This window comes from Petaurus breviceps, unplaced genomic scaffold (genome assembly GCF_028583685.1).
Source record: "Petaurus breviceps papuanus isolate PSGF00001 unplaced genomic scaffold, PetGlider_PUasm1.0 188, whole genome shotgun sequence".
NCBI lineage: Eukaryota > Metazoa > Chordata > Mammalia > Diprotodontia > Petauridae > Petaurus > Petaurus breviceps.
The window spans coordinates 998,618-1,013,726 of NW_027185804.1; the positions used below are offsets into that span (position 1 = coordinate 998,618).

A 15,109-nucleotide genomic window follows, 5' to 3' on the forward strand; every position below is an offset into this window, starting at 1 on the left:
TATTATTAGATTTCTTATATTGAAACAGCCATTGGTTCTTGGATTTGCTATAGAATCAGCAACAACAAAAACAAATAGTCCCTCCTGTTTTTTTTTTTTTCTTTTTGGAGGGGGAAAGGCAGGACAGTTGGGGTTAAGTGACTTGCCCAAGGTCACACAGCTAGTAAGTATGTCAAGTGTCTGAGGCTGAATTTGAACTCAGGTCTGTCTGACTCCAGGGCTGGTGCTCTATTTACTGTGCTACCTAGCAGCCCCAAAAGTCCCTCCTATCGTACTGATTCAAATGCTTGCTTGCAGAATGGCAGTGGCTAGACTCTTGTGTGGGAGAGTTGCATGAAGGGTTTCAAGATGTGAATTTTCACCAACAAGCATTATATACTCTTACTTGTCTATTTTTTAACCTTGATTTTTGACTCTTTTTCAAATGTGACTTTTTTTGGGTAACCATTAAAAGCAGTACTTTGTGGCTTTTTAGTTTTGAATACTCTAGATGTATTCTTTTTTCCTGGGGTAAAGCTGTCTCTGGCTAACAGTGATCTCATACCAGGATACTGTAACTACCTTTGGCCTGTTTTGGGCCTGTGGACAGAACTCATTAAAGGGCATGTGGAATGATGTTTAGGATTCATACAAATTCCTGTGCCTGCCTATCAATGACAATATTCTCTGCTTCCTTCATGGCAGAGCACAGGTTTCATATTCTATGTGAAGAGACTTTTCTTGACTCCCATTATTAGCACTCTTTCCTCATTGAAAGCATTGTATTATTTTTAAATGTTTTGTATTTATGTGTTTTTATCAAGTTGTTCTTCTACCCTTATCCCCCACAAGTAGAATGTAAGTTTCCTGAGGACAGAAAGATTTTATTTTTGTTTTTTGTATCCCCAGTGCCTTGGTAAGGATATTGTATATGGCAAGCTCTTAATAGATGGTTGTTAAATGACAAGTTATCTAGTTTTGGAATGAGAGTGCTGAAGTCCCATCTCAGCTCTGTTTCCAACTACTTGTGCTCCCGTTGGGCATGTCGCTTTGTTCCCCATTCAATGACTCAGTTTCTTCATTCATAAAATAAAGATAGACTAAATGATCTCCCTTTGAGCCATCTATTCCATGCTCTCATGTGAGTATCTACTCAAGTTGTGACTTATCCCTTTGAAAGGAAGAGGTTGGAGATATGGGGTATGCCCAGTCATTAGAACAGGGGTTCTTAACCTGGAATTTATGAGCTTTTAGATGATATTTTGATAATTCTATTTGAATATAATTGAATTCCTTTGCAATTATATATTTTATTTTATGAATTTTAAAACATTCTGAAAAGGGGTCCAGAGATTTACCAAATTGCCAAAGAGATCCATGCTACATGAAGGTTAAGAACCTTTACTGTGGAGACAGGTCAAATATTGGTATATATAGTAATAAACAGTGACCACATGATTCTGTGAAATGCTTTACAGTGTTGTACTGTGTGTACCAGAATCTCCCTTGTAGTTAACACTGGGTTTATTTGCTTGTTATTATTATTATTGAAAAAAGTCCTACTAATGCCAATCTACTTGATATTTTTTTTCCACTGTTATGTGCATGTGCGAGACAAAGATAAAAAGTTATATATATTTCCTTCAGAGAAGGGTGTGGAAGTCAAGGGTGATACCAAATTAGAAATAATGATAGCAGGGAGAGAGGCATCCAATTAAGATACTACTGTGGCCACCAAAGGACAAAGAAGAGAAGTTCATTCCAGAAGTTGGAGTATTTAATGCAACATTTCAGGTTATTTTCTTTGTGGGTGCTTGTGCCAGGTATGTTTCTTTTGTGTTAAAAATGACAGCTAAAAAACCAACAGCAACAAAGGTATGCCTCTGACAGGGATGAGCTGGGGGAGAATAGAAGAGAAGCAAATCCAAGGTGTGCAGAGAAACCTGTAATGGGTAACTTGACTTTCTTCTCTTTATATAATGGTTAACTGTGAGGAGTAATTTACTATAAGGCTGGTATGCCCTTTGGTTAATAAAATCAGAATCAAAGTATAGAAGACAAATTTCAATTAAAATGCCTAAGACTTCCTTTCATTGACTTAATGGTTTTGAAAACTTTGTTGGTCCACAAAATATCACTCATGGGTAGCTAAGGTTTAGGTTTTGATGTTTACAAAACAAATATGCATTTGTGAATTTCAGTTTGTGTGTTATGAGCTAGGTGTTTGGGAGGGGTAGGGAGAGAAGTAAATAGGGAGGAAGGGGGAACCTGGGAAATGGAAAGTCAGTGAAAAGAGATGTAAAAACACTGGGCCTTCTGATTCTCTACAAATGTTGCAAAGGCTGTTTTGTTCTGTAGAAGCCAACAAAATCGGGCTGACTTCAGTTTTCACATTTTCCATGGAGAATACGTGTAAATATTGTATAACATATGCACAATTACAAATAAGCAAGCTAAGGGTTAGGGGAAAATAGGTGTGACCAAAAAAATAGCATAGTAGAGAAGAAATGCTCTTTGGGATATACTTTTAATAGTTTCCTATTGGGAATAGTTTAAGCTGAACAGGCTGTGTGGGCCATTGCAGGTTTACAATGCTTTTAATTTTCTCTCTGCTATGCACTTGTTGCTTTTTTATTCAGATAAAGAATTTGATACTGCTGTATCAGCTTGTCCATATTTATGCATATGGAGCAGTGCTGTTGGATGATTAGTTAAGCTGGGGACTGGAGGCCAAAATTCATGGTTCACTTCCTGGTTCATTGGCTTGCCATAGGATATTGAGATAAAAACACCCATACCACCTACTCTCTTTGGGCTTTGGCTTTTTGTCTGTAAAAGGATAAACAATTCACCTATGTTGCCATCATCAGGAGTCATTCTTCTTCTTTCTCCCTTTATTCTATTCATTCATTCTACAAACTTTAAATATCTACCCTATGTAAAGAATTATTCTGGTTACTGGAGGAAATATAAACTTTGACTTGAGATGCTATTCCCATCTTCATGGAACTTATATATAGTGTAATATATAATATATATATACATGTATATATATATAGCTATATATATCTATATATATATATAGTGTCATAATGGGGAGAATCCACTGAATTTGGAGTCAAAAGTTCTGAGTTTTAATCCTGACCCTGCCACAGATAGCCACTCTAAGGCAAATCACTTAACCTCTCTAAGCCTCAGTTTCCTTATCTGTAAAATTAGGAAGAAGGATTTCAAAGTCTTTTTTCCAGTGTTAAATCCTATGGAGAGTACACAAAATGTACATTGAGGAGAACGTAAACACCTTAAGGAAGGTGCTGCCATGTTTTTGCCTTTGTATCTACAATGCTAAACACAGTGCTTTGTATATAGTAGCTATATTACATAATCAGTTTTTGTTGAATTGAATTGGAATGAATAAATGTTTATTGAATTGAATAAATAATAATATTAGAGGTGAGTAAATAAGTGAGTAGATTGGCCAGGGTAATGTAATGTACAGGGGCCATAAAACAATCTTCACATATATTGACTTGGAAGGGAAAATTGGTTTGGGGCTGCAGGAGGAGGAGAGCAATATTATCAGTTCTCATTTCTACAGTATTTTCAAGTTTCCAAAGTGCTTGGCTCATAGCTCTGTGAGTAAAGTGCAGTAGGAGCACTCTCATTCCCATTTTATAGATAAAGAAACTGTGAGTCTCAGTTAAATTACTTGCCTAGGGTCACATAGTGTCTGCCAGTATTTTTAATCCTGGTCTAATTCTCTTCCCACTACAACAGATTGCATCACTCCAAGTGTGACAAACATTTTTGAAAGCACCTACTATGTGTGCCAGATAATATGCTAGATGTTAGGAATTTGTAGACAAAAAATTGAACAGTCCTTGTCCTTGGAGAGTTGATTATCTCTTATGGATACAGCATACCCACAAACAAATGTGATAGAAGGTGATCTGGGGAAAATTATGAGAGCACCAATGGGGGGAGTGAGAGGCACTGGGAATGGGGACGCCTCATAGAAAAGGTAACATCTAAGCAAAGCTTTTTAGTTTATGAGGCAGAGTTAGATCTAGAAATGAGTTCTAGAGTAATGGTGGATAACATAGTAGCAGAAGTGAAGAATCAGACCATTTCAGGTATGGGGAGACAGGAAAGAAAGGTTTCTACTTGATTGAGAGAAATTTGGGGAAGCAGCATAGAGATTAAAAAATATTTATTTCCATGTTCATTTATAATTTGTCTTTCCTTCCCACTGCTTCCCTCTGCCCCAGGTGAATAGCAACTACAACCATAATGACAAACATGAAAAATAAAACCCTAATGATAAATATACATAGACCAAGCAAAACAAATTCCTACATTGGGCATAGCACAAAATGTATGTCTCTCTCTACATTTGAAGTTCATCACCTCTCTTATCAGGAGGTGATGAGGTGATGATTTATCATTACATTGCTTATAGTTCTAAAGTCTTTCAAAACTATTTTTCTCTATGATGTTGTTCTTGTATAAGCCGTTCTCTTAGTTCTTCTCACCTCAAAGCTCATAGAGGTTCTTCCTTGTTTCCTTTGAAAATATCCATTGTCATTTCCACAAGAAAAAAACATCCCATTATATTCACAGACTATAATTTGTGTAAGCATTTCCTAATAAAAGAACAACCCTTTAGTTTCTAACTTTTCACTGCTATAAATATTTTTGAATGTATAGATCTTTTTCCTTTTCTTTGATCTCTCTAGGTCTAGGCCTAGTAATGATATTGTTGAGTCAAAGGGTAAGTGCAGTTTCATACTTTGGGGTCATAGTACCATAGTGTTTTCCTGAACGGCTGGATCAATTCACACTTCCATTGGCAGTACATTCTTGTTCCTGTCCTCCCATAACTTCTTCAGCATTTGTCGTTTTCCTCTTTTGTTATCTTTGAACCAACAAGGTTTTGCAGGAATATTGTTACTTGAATTAGATTTCCTGCTTAGGCTGAATATATCAATCATAGATTTACAACTGGAAGGAACGTCAGAGATCATCAGCTAGTCCATCTCATATCATTTTACAAATATGGAAACCAATGTCCTGAGAAAGGAAGATACTTGCCTGGAGTCACCTGGGTATTAAGTGGCAGAGCTGGGGTTAGTAATTTTGGGGATTGAGTTACTTTGGGAAAACTCTTCTGTACAGTATTTTGGTATCTCTTCTGGTTGCAGAGTGGACGGGTCTTCCCTGGTCACTTCTTTAGGTTCCAAGGATCGACCAATTTCTCTATAAAAACACAACTCATTTAAAATCTGTGAGTTCTGCAGAGATTCCATGTGCCTATGTAGTCAAAGGACCTATCCAAGTCCCTGAAAAAGAGAGAGCTCTATATGAAATAGGTTTTGTTGTGCACAGGTTTTCACTTCTTTTCCCCACACTTTTCTGTTTCTTAAGCAGGAAGTAGGGTGTGTAATATTAATTGTGCTTGGACGTCAGAATTCTTGGATGTTGAATGAAATCTATGACTTCTTTCTCACACAAAAATCTCATGTAATCATAGCAGTAGTTAGTACTTATACAGTAATGTAAGGTCTGGAAAATATGTTACATGCATCGTTTCATTTAAGCCTCACCACAGCCCTATGAGGAAGGTACTATTGTTATTCCTCCTGTTTTACAGCTTAAGAAACTGAAGATCAGAAAGATTAAATGAAGTTCAAGTTGTGGTCAAGCACCCAGTAAGCGTGAGAGGCAGATTTGAACCCAGGCCTTCTTTACTTCTACACTCTCTCCAGTAGACCACACTACCTAAGGCTTAACAGAGAGAGAGAGGCTCATGGAATGAACCAAGAGAGACACACAGAAGTTATCATTTTAGGCAAGGGATTTTTTTCCCCCTCTCTTCAATATGACTTGATTCTTGCTTTTCTTTATGCTGGGAAATCACTTATTCCTCTTTTCTGACAGAAACAATCGCCAATTGCCTTTGCATATTATGAGCCTTTGTCTCATTTCAATTCTTGTCATAGTGACAAAATATTTGCCTTGGTGCTTAGCATGGGAAACCTCTCCTTCCAGGACTGGCTGGTTTGGAGCCTACGCTTTGGGTGGAGAGAAAATTCATATTTATTTTGTTCTGTGCGTGCATACTCAGGCGCTGAGATTTAAACAAGGAAATAAACTAACATTACACTTTTGAGCAGGTGGCCTGAAAGGGGCTAATAAACAAAGAGCTTTAAGCACTCTCCTGCCTTTGGTTTTTATTGATCTATTTATTCACCTTTCCTTCTTTCTTCTCCCTCTCTCATGACTGCACATATCCTGTAAAAGAAAGAATGAGGCAATTGTGCTGTTGCTGTTATTAATACAATATATATATATTTTTTAAAAAAAAGCAGAATCCTCTCTCACACACCAATGTCCCCCATTACTCTGTGGCTGACAGGCTGACTTTATTTTTTCTTATAAAATGTTTGTTTGTAAATTGCTTTAAAAAGCTTTAGCTTCCTGAAAGGCTATCTCCTCCCTGAGTCCTAATCTTGGTTCTTTTTGTTGTTGTTGTTGTTATTGTTTTTGTTTAAAATAAAGGACAGTGGGGGCAGCTAGGTGGTGCAGTGGATAGAGTACCGGCCCTGGAGTCAGGAGGACCTGAGTTCAAATCTTGCCTCAGACACTTAACAAAAAAAAAAAAACTAGCCATGTGACCTTGGGCAAGTCACGTAACCCCAATTGCCCTCAAAAAAGCAAAAAAAAAAAAAAGAGAGGACAGTGAGAGTTAAAGGGTTGGAGCTGTTAGATGTAGAGGCTGATATCTCTTAGCAGTAGTAGTGTTGTTGTTATGAGTTGTATTATTATTATTATTAGATGTTGTTGTAGTAGTGGTAGTAGCAGTAGTAGTAGTAATGGCAGCTCCCATTTCATTAGTCCTCTAAAGCTGATGTAGTGTTTTTCTCACTATGAGGTAGGTTGTATATCACCCCTCTTTTACACGTAAAAAACTGAGATGGAGGAGAGGTAAAGAGAGGCGGCATGACCTAGTGGCTAGAACACCCTGGATTGGAATCCAGAAGACCTGGGATCATCACCCATTGAGGATACCTACTTTCCATGTGATCATGGACTTTTTGAGCCTCAGTTTCCTCCTTTGCAAAATATGGATATGGCATGCTAGATAGTGTGACAGACTTGGAGTCAGGGAGACCCGAGTTTGAATCCTGCTTCCTACACTAGCTAAGTGACCCTGGCCAAGTCATTTCACTACTCAGCCTCAATTTCCTCATCTAAAAATGGGGGAAATGATGGACTTAGCTAACAGGATTATTGGGAGGATCCAATGAGATAACATATAAAGTGCTTTGAAAACTTTAAAGCAATATATAAACTGAAGTATTATTATTATCCATTTAGGGGATAGCATTGTTGGTTTATCCCTACATTCACTTGAAAACAAGAGAACTCTCTAGACATTTCCTAGCACAGGTTTGGGGGCTTGATCGGATCTACATCTACATTGGGATATATTAGTAAAGAAGCAGAGTGTAGAGATGAATTTAGGGTGACAAACTCCTTCCTTGTTTCCAGTAGCACCCCTAGCAGAATGGTAAACTCTTATCCCTGAATAAGAGAGAAATGACTTTGTAACCAGCCCTTTCAAAATCTCATCCTTTCATGTGCTACTCCCCATTTATTTTGGTCATATCCTCACCCCAGATATTAACTATTTTTTAAAAATCAGTTTCCATTCTTCTGGAGAGTTGGAGAAATCTCAGTCATTTCTAAAGAGAAATTTTTGTTGTTGTTATTGAGACATTCAGTCGTGTCCAACTCTTCCATGACCCTGTGGATCACAGCACTACAATACTGTCTTTGGGGTTTTCTTGGCAATGATACTAGAGTGGTTTGCCATTTCCTTCTCCAGTGGATTAAGGTAAACAGAGGTTAAGTCATTTGCCCATTATCACACAGCTAGTAAGTGTCTGAGGCAGGATTCGAATTCAGATCTTCCTGACTCCAGGCCCAGCACTCTATCCACTGAGCCAGCCATCTAGCTGCATTCTAAATAGAAATAGGCTCCTTCAATTGTCTGGGTTATGCCTTGTGGATTAAGTGGGACAGATTTCTAATGCAGAGCTGACTTTCTTCTATGAGCCAGTGTGCTCTTGGCTTGGATTACCCTGCTGCTTGCTAACTCATGAGAATACATGCTGATTTGAATATTAGCCTTAAGCAAACCTAATTAGGAAAGTGAATCTCAAGCTGAAAACTCTCTCTCCCCCTTTCCCCCCTCCCCCCAACAAGAACACATGATACATGCCAGAACTAGATTGGGGGATTATCCACTTGTTTGGAAGGCAGTATAGCCTAGGGGAAGGAGTCCCCAGCCCAGAAGCTGAGTTCCTGTTCTTGACTGTGTTATTTATTACCTGTGTGACCTTCATCAATTTATTGAGCCCTTCCAGGCTTTGGTTTCATCATCTCTAAGGAACTTGATTAGATCAAGGGTGTTTTTTTTTAACCTAGTCGATAGATTTTAGGGGATTCTTGAACTTGTATGGGGGAACAACCTACATCTTTATTGGGATATAATTGGTTTCCTTTGTAATCATACATATTTTATTTTATGCATTTAAAAACACTATTCTCAGAAGGGATCCTTGAGTTTCACCAGACAAGCCAAAGGGGTTAAGATTCCCTGGATGAGATTATCGCTAAGGCCCCTCATGTTGGTCCCTTGATTCTAAAGGAATTTTCTCCTATTTTGGAATATCCCCATCACTACGTGCTTCCTTTAATGTGAACAGATCAGGGAGCAGAGCACAGTGAGGAAAATGCTGGATTTGGAGTCAAAGGAATTTTCAAATTCAAATTCTGGTTCTGCTACTTCCTACCTAGAAATACTACCTGTACTTTCTGATCTTGGACATTCTTTTCTTTAAAATATTTTTATTTATTTTGTTAAATATTTTCCAATTAGGTGTAAAATTTTTTAACATTCATTAAAAAAAAAATCGAGTTCTAAATTCCTCCCCTCTCACCACTTTCCCAAACCTTGAGAAGACAAGCAACATGACATCAGTTATGCATGTGAAGTCCTGCAAAGCATTTCCATATTAGCCATGTTGCAAAAGAAAACACAAAGAAAATAACACAATAAAAATAAAGTTTTTTTTTAAGTATGTGTTCAGAGCTCACTGCCTTCAGAGTTCATCAGTTCTTTCTCTCTGGAGGTGGATAATATTGTTTATCATTGTTCCTCTGGAATCATCGTCTTGATCAGAGAAGATAAATTTTTCACAGTTGATAATCCTTATGCTATTCTTGTTATTGTGTACATTATTCTTCTGATTCTGCTTACTTTACTTTGTATCAGTTTATATGTCTTTTTGGATTTTTATTTTTTAAAAACCATTCTGCTCATTGTTTTTTTTTTTTATAGCACAATAGTATTGTATTACAATAATATACCACAATTTGTCCAGCCATTTCCCAGTTGATGGATATTCCCTCAATTTCTAATTTTTTGCCACCACAAAAAGAGCTGCTATAGTGTTTTGTTTTGTTTCTTACAAATAAGTCCTTTCCCCCCTTTCAAAAAAATCTCTTTGGGATATAGACCTAGTAGTGGTATTGCTGGATCAATGGGTTGCACAGTTTTATAGTCCTTTGGGCATAGTTTCAAATTGTCCTCCATATTGGTTGGACTAGTTCACAACTCCACCAACAATGCATTGGCTTCCCAATTTTCCCACATCCCTTCCAGTATTTGTTATTTTCCTTTTCTGTCAAGTTATCCAATCTGTATAGGTATGACATGGTATCTTGTTTAATTTGCATTTCTCAAATCAAGAGTGATTTAGAAGCGCTGGCCCTGGCCTCGGGAGACCAGGATTGGTTCTGGCCTCAGATACTTGGCACCCACACAAAATAACTGGCCATGTAACCTTGAGCAAGTTACTTAACCCCAATTGATTTTTTTAAAAAAAGAGTGATTTAGAGCATTTTTTCATGTGACTACGAATAGTTTTTATTTCTTCTTAAACTTTCTGTTGATATCCTTTGAACATTTATTAATTGGGGAGTGGTTCACATTTTTACAAATTTGACTCAGTTACTAGATATTTGAGAAATAAGGCCTTTATCAGAGAAACTTGCTCTAAATTCTTCCCCTCCCCTGTTTTCTGTTTTTCTTATAATTTTGTCTGCATTACTTTTATTTGTGCAAAAGTTTTTTAATTTCATGTAATCAAATTTATCTATCTACTTCCTGTGATTCTCCCATTTTACTTCTCACAATCCTTGACCCCATGGGCATTTTAACCTCTCTGGGCCTCCTTCTGTTAAATGAGGGAGCTAAGCTAACATGACCAGTTTGACATCTATGATTCTGAGATTAGATTTCTAAGGTTCTTTCATGTTCTCAATCTGTGACCCTGAGATTAATTTAGGAAATTTACAACTATAGTATCTCAGAGAACTTCTCAAAGGTCAGGATCACAGCTCCTCAGTATTTTATATCATACATTGTATCCTTCTGGACTAGGATCCAGAGGCTTTGTCACTAACTCATTCTATGCCCTTGGCCCAAATTCTTCCAGTCTGGTCCTCAGTTTGCCTATCTGTCAAATAAAGAAGTTGGACTAGATGATCTCTAAATTTTCTTCTGGGTTCAAAATCTTGTGACTAAGTAACTTATCTCAAGAGAGTAACAATTTAGGCAGGGTAGGTATAAAAGATGCTGATGTCATTACCAATTTTATTATGGTGTGTAACCTCCACGTGGGAGGATAGGATGGTAAAATGTCTGTGTGGGCTGGTCAATTTTCAAAAGGCTGGAATAAATGTTGGATCATAATAGTTAGGCTCTTGCTTTTAGGGATTCATTTTTCATATTAGTTGGTAGGATTGTGTTCATTTTCCAGTATGAGCTGTTCCTGAAATTCAGACCTAGTAGTTATTGGACATTTCAAATCATATAATACCTTACCTTTTAAATACCACTTTTAAAAGTCAGTAACAGGTATTCACTGGTCTATAAACAAATCTGTAACCTGAGAATATAACCCTGCCTCCTTTACTTAAAGAACAAAATAAAAAAAGTCAAATACAGGGAATAAAATTAAAGAGAGGAGTTGGAGAGAAGCAGAGATGGGGGAAAAGGAAGGAGAGAGAAGAGAGGGAGAAAGGAAAAGAGAGGTAAAGAGAGAAAAAGGGAGGAAGGGGGAGGGTTTGGAAGGGGAAGGAAACCAGAGAAGAGAGGCACTAAGAGAGAAAAAGAAGGGGAAAGGAAAATGAAGGGAGAAGGGAGAGAAAGACAGAGGAGGAAAGGGTAAGAGGAGAGAGGGAAAACAAGAACAGAAAGGAGATCTAGTTGAGGAATCAGAAGAGGGTTAAGGAAGAGAGGAGAGGAGGAAGAAAAGGAAAAAGGATAGGTGTGTGTGTGTGTGTGTGTGTGTGTGAGAGAGAGAGAGAGAGAGAGAGAGAGAGAGAGAGAGAGAGAGAGAGGAAGAGAATGAATCTCTTCTTTTCAAATATTTGTCTGGCCTTCAAAAGCTATTTGCCTTTTCTGTTTGTTGGATTATTTGGGGCACAGTTTTGCACATAAGAAGATGATACTGTACAGAAAAGTGAACATAGTATAGCAGACTAATTCCATGGCTACACAACTTAGGGTTTTAGCTTCAAAAAAATGCCCTAACTGGATACTTTTTTATAACAGCATATCTCATAGGCATCTGTCTAATGATTTAGAACATTTGAGTAATAAGGGCTATACTAAAAAAGAAGGTAACAGATAAGTATGTAGATGTGCCAGATTGGGAGAGGAGGACAGAGATGTTAATAAGGAACTATCCTTTGTGCCTTTTCTGGGAAAATGATGAATCCCATGTGTAATATCTGCTATTTTATGCATGTTACTGTGGAAGTTGGTTTTAATATTCCATTGAGATACATTTTTGATCACATTACCTAATCTTCTCCTCCCCTACTGCTCTGGATAGAGAATATGCCATGATGTGATAGAGAATAGAATTCTAGGGCTATGTTCAAGCTACTGTATCACAGTACACAGTAGTTGGTTAAAATAACATTCAACTGGTAAAAGTTGAACTCCTTTAGAAGGTGTGGTTCTGGATGTGATTGGAAGAAGTTCTAGGCTCATTTTCTTATAGAATTCACTATGTTTTACAAGTTTCCCCAATTTGCCTGTGATCCCAGAGTTCCTATGTGATAGAAAGATACACATGATAATTGTAGAAATGGAGAAAAGGACTATTATGAATTAGGCCTATATGGAATAGTGTATTATTTGGAGATGACCTCCCAAGATACAAGCATGGCTGCACTGTGAGTCACAGTAACTGGTCCAAGATGGACAGTTCTGCCAACTGAGTAATTAACATGTACACTTGAGACTGAAAATTAAGCTTTTACTGATGATAAACTAACTTTTTGAGCAAATGTATATGACCTTATAACATTCAGGATATGTACTAGATACAATGAGTGCTTAGTTACATTGGGACCTGGGAATAAACATCTGCCATACCCATTACTTATGACTGTAATAAGACCAGATCCACAGTCAATGGAAAGAAGCATACTAGCCACCCACGTTGAAAAGGCAAAGGGAATGAAAAGCTCATGTTGCTCAGATTATGACATGCAATTGGACATACTTCTTATCGAGCTGGTAAATCAGTATGTGTCTATCTATCTATTCATCTATCCATCTATCTCTTTCTTTCCGTCTAATCTTTTATGCATTATATATATACATATAAGTATGTGTATTATAGATTTATGTATATGTCTATGATACACATATCTAGATATAAATCAGACATAGATATAATTATAACTATGGATATAGATCTTGGGTAAGCACTGCAAAGAGCTAAACCCAGAATTAAATGGGGAGCGGGGAGAGAGCTGAATCACATTTGGGAAACAGCACAAGTGCTTTCAGTGATTTCAAGCTTCTCTCTGCTGGAAAAAAAAATCATCTTCCTAACACCAATTTCCTCCTGGTGATGCTCTTTGACTGTGCATTGTGAGACACTATGATCTCAGAAGAATCAAAACTGTAGATGACCTGTGGGGCATAATAAATACACTTATTGGGTATAAGTAGGATGCAGCTTATTAGTAGTGATGACTTGAGCCTGTGAAATTGCATAGAAGACATCAGGGATGTGTCAGGGCTGAGAGGAGATGACCCCAGTGCCATATTAACACTCATCAGCTAATAAAAGAGCCAGAAGAGCACCTCCAATGCTCCACTTTCTGGGGGAGGATTTAGAGGGGAAGGCATGGAGGATCATCTCACAGGATAAGGGATAGATGGGTTATGATCTCCATGGATGGATGAAGTACTCATACTCCAGAGTGTAGATAGTAGTACAAAAATGGGTCTCTTGAACTTATTTGTTATGTGCTTTCTTACTTGAAAGCCACAGAGTTAGAGGCATACATGCCATAAAACTACAATAGTCATGTACAATTGATTTGTGTAATGCCTGGGTGTGACAACAGGTGTGAGGTTTGTCACCACATCCTCACCTTGCAACTCTCAACATGTGCACTGTGCAGTTTGGGGAGATACTCCAAATGTCCAGCAGCAGTTAACAGAGCTAGTGGCCAGGATTAGTTGAAGTAAAGGAGTAGTTAGACTAAGTCAGGCACCCCTGACTTAGAGAGAGGGAGAGAGAGAGAGAGAGAGAGAGAGAGAGAGAGAAAGAGAGAGATATGGAGAGATACAGAGAGAGCGAGAGTTACAGAGAGAGAGATACAAAGAGAGAGAAAGGGAGACAGATACAGAGAGTGAGAGATTGTGAGAGACACAGAGAGAAAGATTGTGAGAGAGAGACAGAGAGAGGAAGAGAGAGATACAGAGACAGAGACAGAGAGGCAGACAGAGAGACAGACACACAGAGATACAGAGAGATAAGAGAGACACCTAGAGAGGAAGAGAGAGAGATACACAGAGAAATTGTGAGAGACACAGAGAGAGATTGTGAGAGAGAGAGATAGAGACAGAGACAGAGAGAGGAGAGAGACAGAGAAAGAGACAGAGAGAGACAGAGAGATAGCCCGAAGGCAGAAAGGGGGAACTCAGGCATTAAGTGTTAGAAGAGACCTTAGAGGTCATCTAGTCCAGTCCCCTTATTTTACAATTGAGAAAATTGGCACTCCATGAGGTAAAGAGACTTTCCCAAGATCCTTGTAGCACAATGCCTTGCATACTTAAGAGTGGAGGGAGGCCTAGCCCTAAGATTTCATCTGTATAGGGACCCCCAGTGTGGAAATTCCCTCCACTCCTTGTGCATTGGCAACTCTTCTATGCTTTGTAGGTGCAGAAGGCTGCCTGAAGCACTAAAAGATTACATGATCTTGTCACATAGCTAGTGTGTATCTGAGGCAAAACTTTCTGTCTCCAATAGCAACTCTACCCTTTCAACCAATCATCAAATATTAAGCAACTACTGTATGCTAAGCCCTAGGGATGAAAGCACAAAGAAAGAAGCAATTCCTACCTTCAAGGAGCTTATATCTCAGTGGGGGAGACAAGTATGTGTATGTATGTGTGTGTATGTATGTATACATATAGCACTTAATTATAAAGTAAACAAATACGAATATATACAAAGTAGTTGAATACAAGGATGTTTGGGAGAACCCTAGAAGGCATCATGCAGAAGATGTTGGTACTTGAGCTGGGTCCTAAAGGAGAGAGGGACTTTATGAGGCAAAGGTAATAAGGGTGCGCTATAGGGATGGGCTACCACTAGGGTAAAGGCACAGGGTGAGAGACTGGGCTATTGTTTGGATGCTTAATATTGAATTGAATTGAATATAGTGAATGTCTGAGCTGGAAATCCAACACAACTCTTCTAAGACTGAGTCCATTGGCTTTTTTTTATTCCATTATACCTTAATGGTGACAATGGGAAAGCAAGTAGCACAGTCAATTCAAAACCGGACATTGATGAATTATAAACCATAATTCCACCTCTAGATGCTGATGACATGTTAGGGAAACAAAATTTCAAGTATAATAACCTCAGTTTTTCTGATAGAATTATACTCCCATAATCTCTCTCTCTCTCTCTCTCTCTCTCTCTCTCTCTCTCTCTCTCTCTCTCTCTCTCTCTCTCTCTGT

The 15,109-nt window shown here is 38.1% G+C and overlaps 2 protein-coding genes across 30 annotated transcripts in view; one reads left to right on the forward strand and one right to left on the reverse strand.

Moving 5' to 3' along the window:
- Positions 1-15,109, reverse strand: part of CUNH11orf58 (chromosome unknown C11orf58 homolog) — a 408,817-nt gene that overhangs the window by 349,378 nt on the left and 44,330 nt on the right. The window lies entirely within an intron of this gene.
- The window catches only part of SOX6 (SRY-box transcription factor 6), a 672,513-nt gene that overhangs the window by 249,536 nt on the left and 407,868 nt on the right, over positions 1-15,109 (forward strand). Inside the window, exon 1 of one of the 29 annotated variants that reach the window (XM_069091137.1) lies at positions 1,684-1,802. The exons of the other annotated variants lie outside the window; for them this stretch is intronic. The gene's annotated coding sequence lies outside the window, so the exon portion shown is untranslated. Of the gene's footprint in view, positions 1-1,683; positions 1,803-15,109 lie in introns of those variants that run through there. 29 annotated transcript variants of the gene reach the window in all.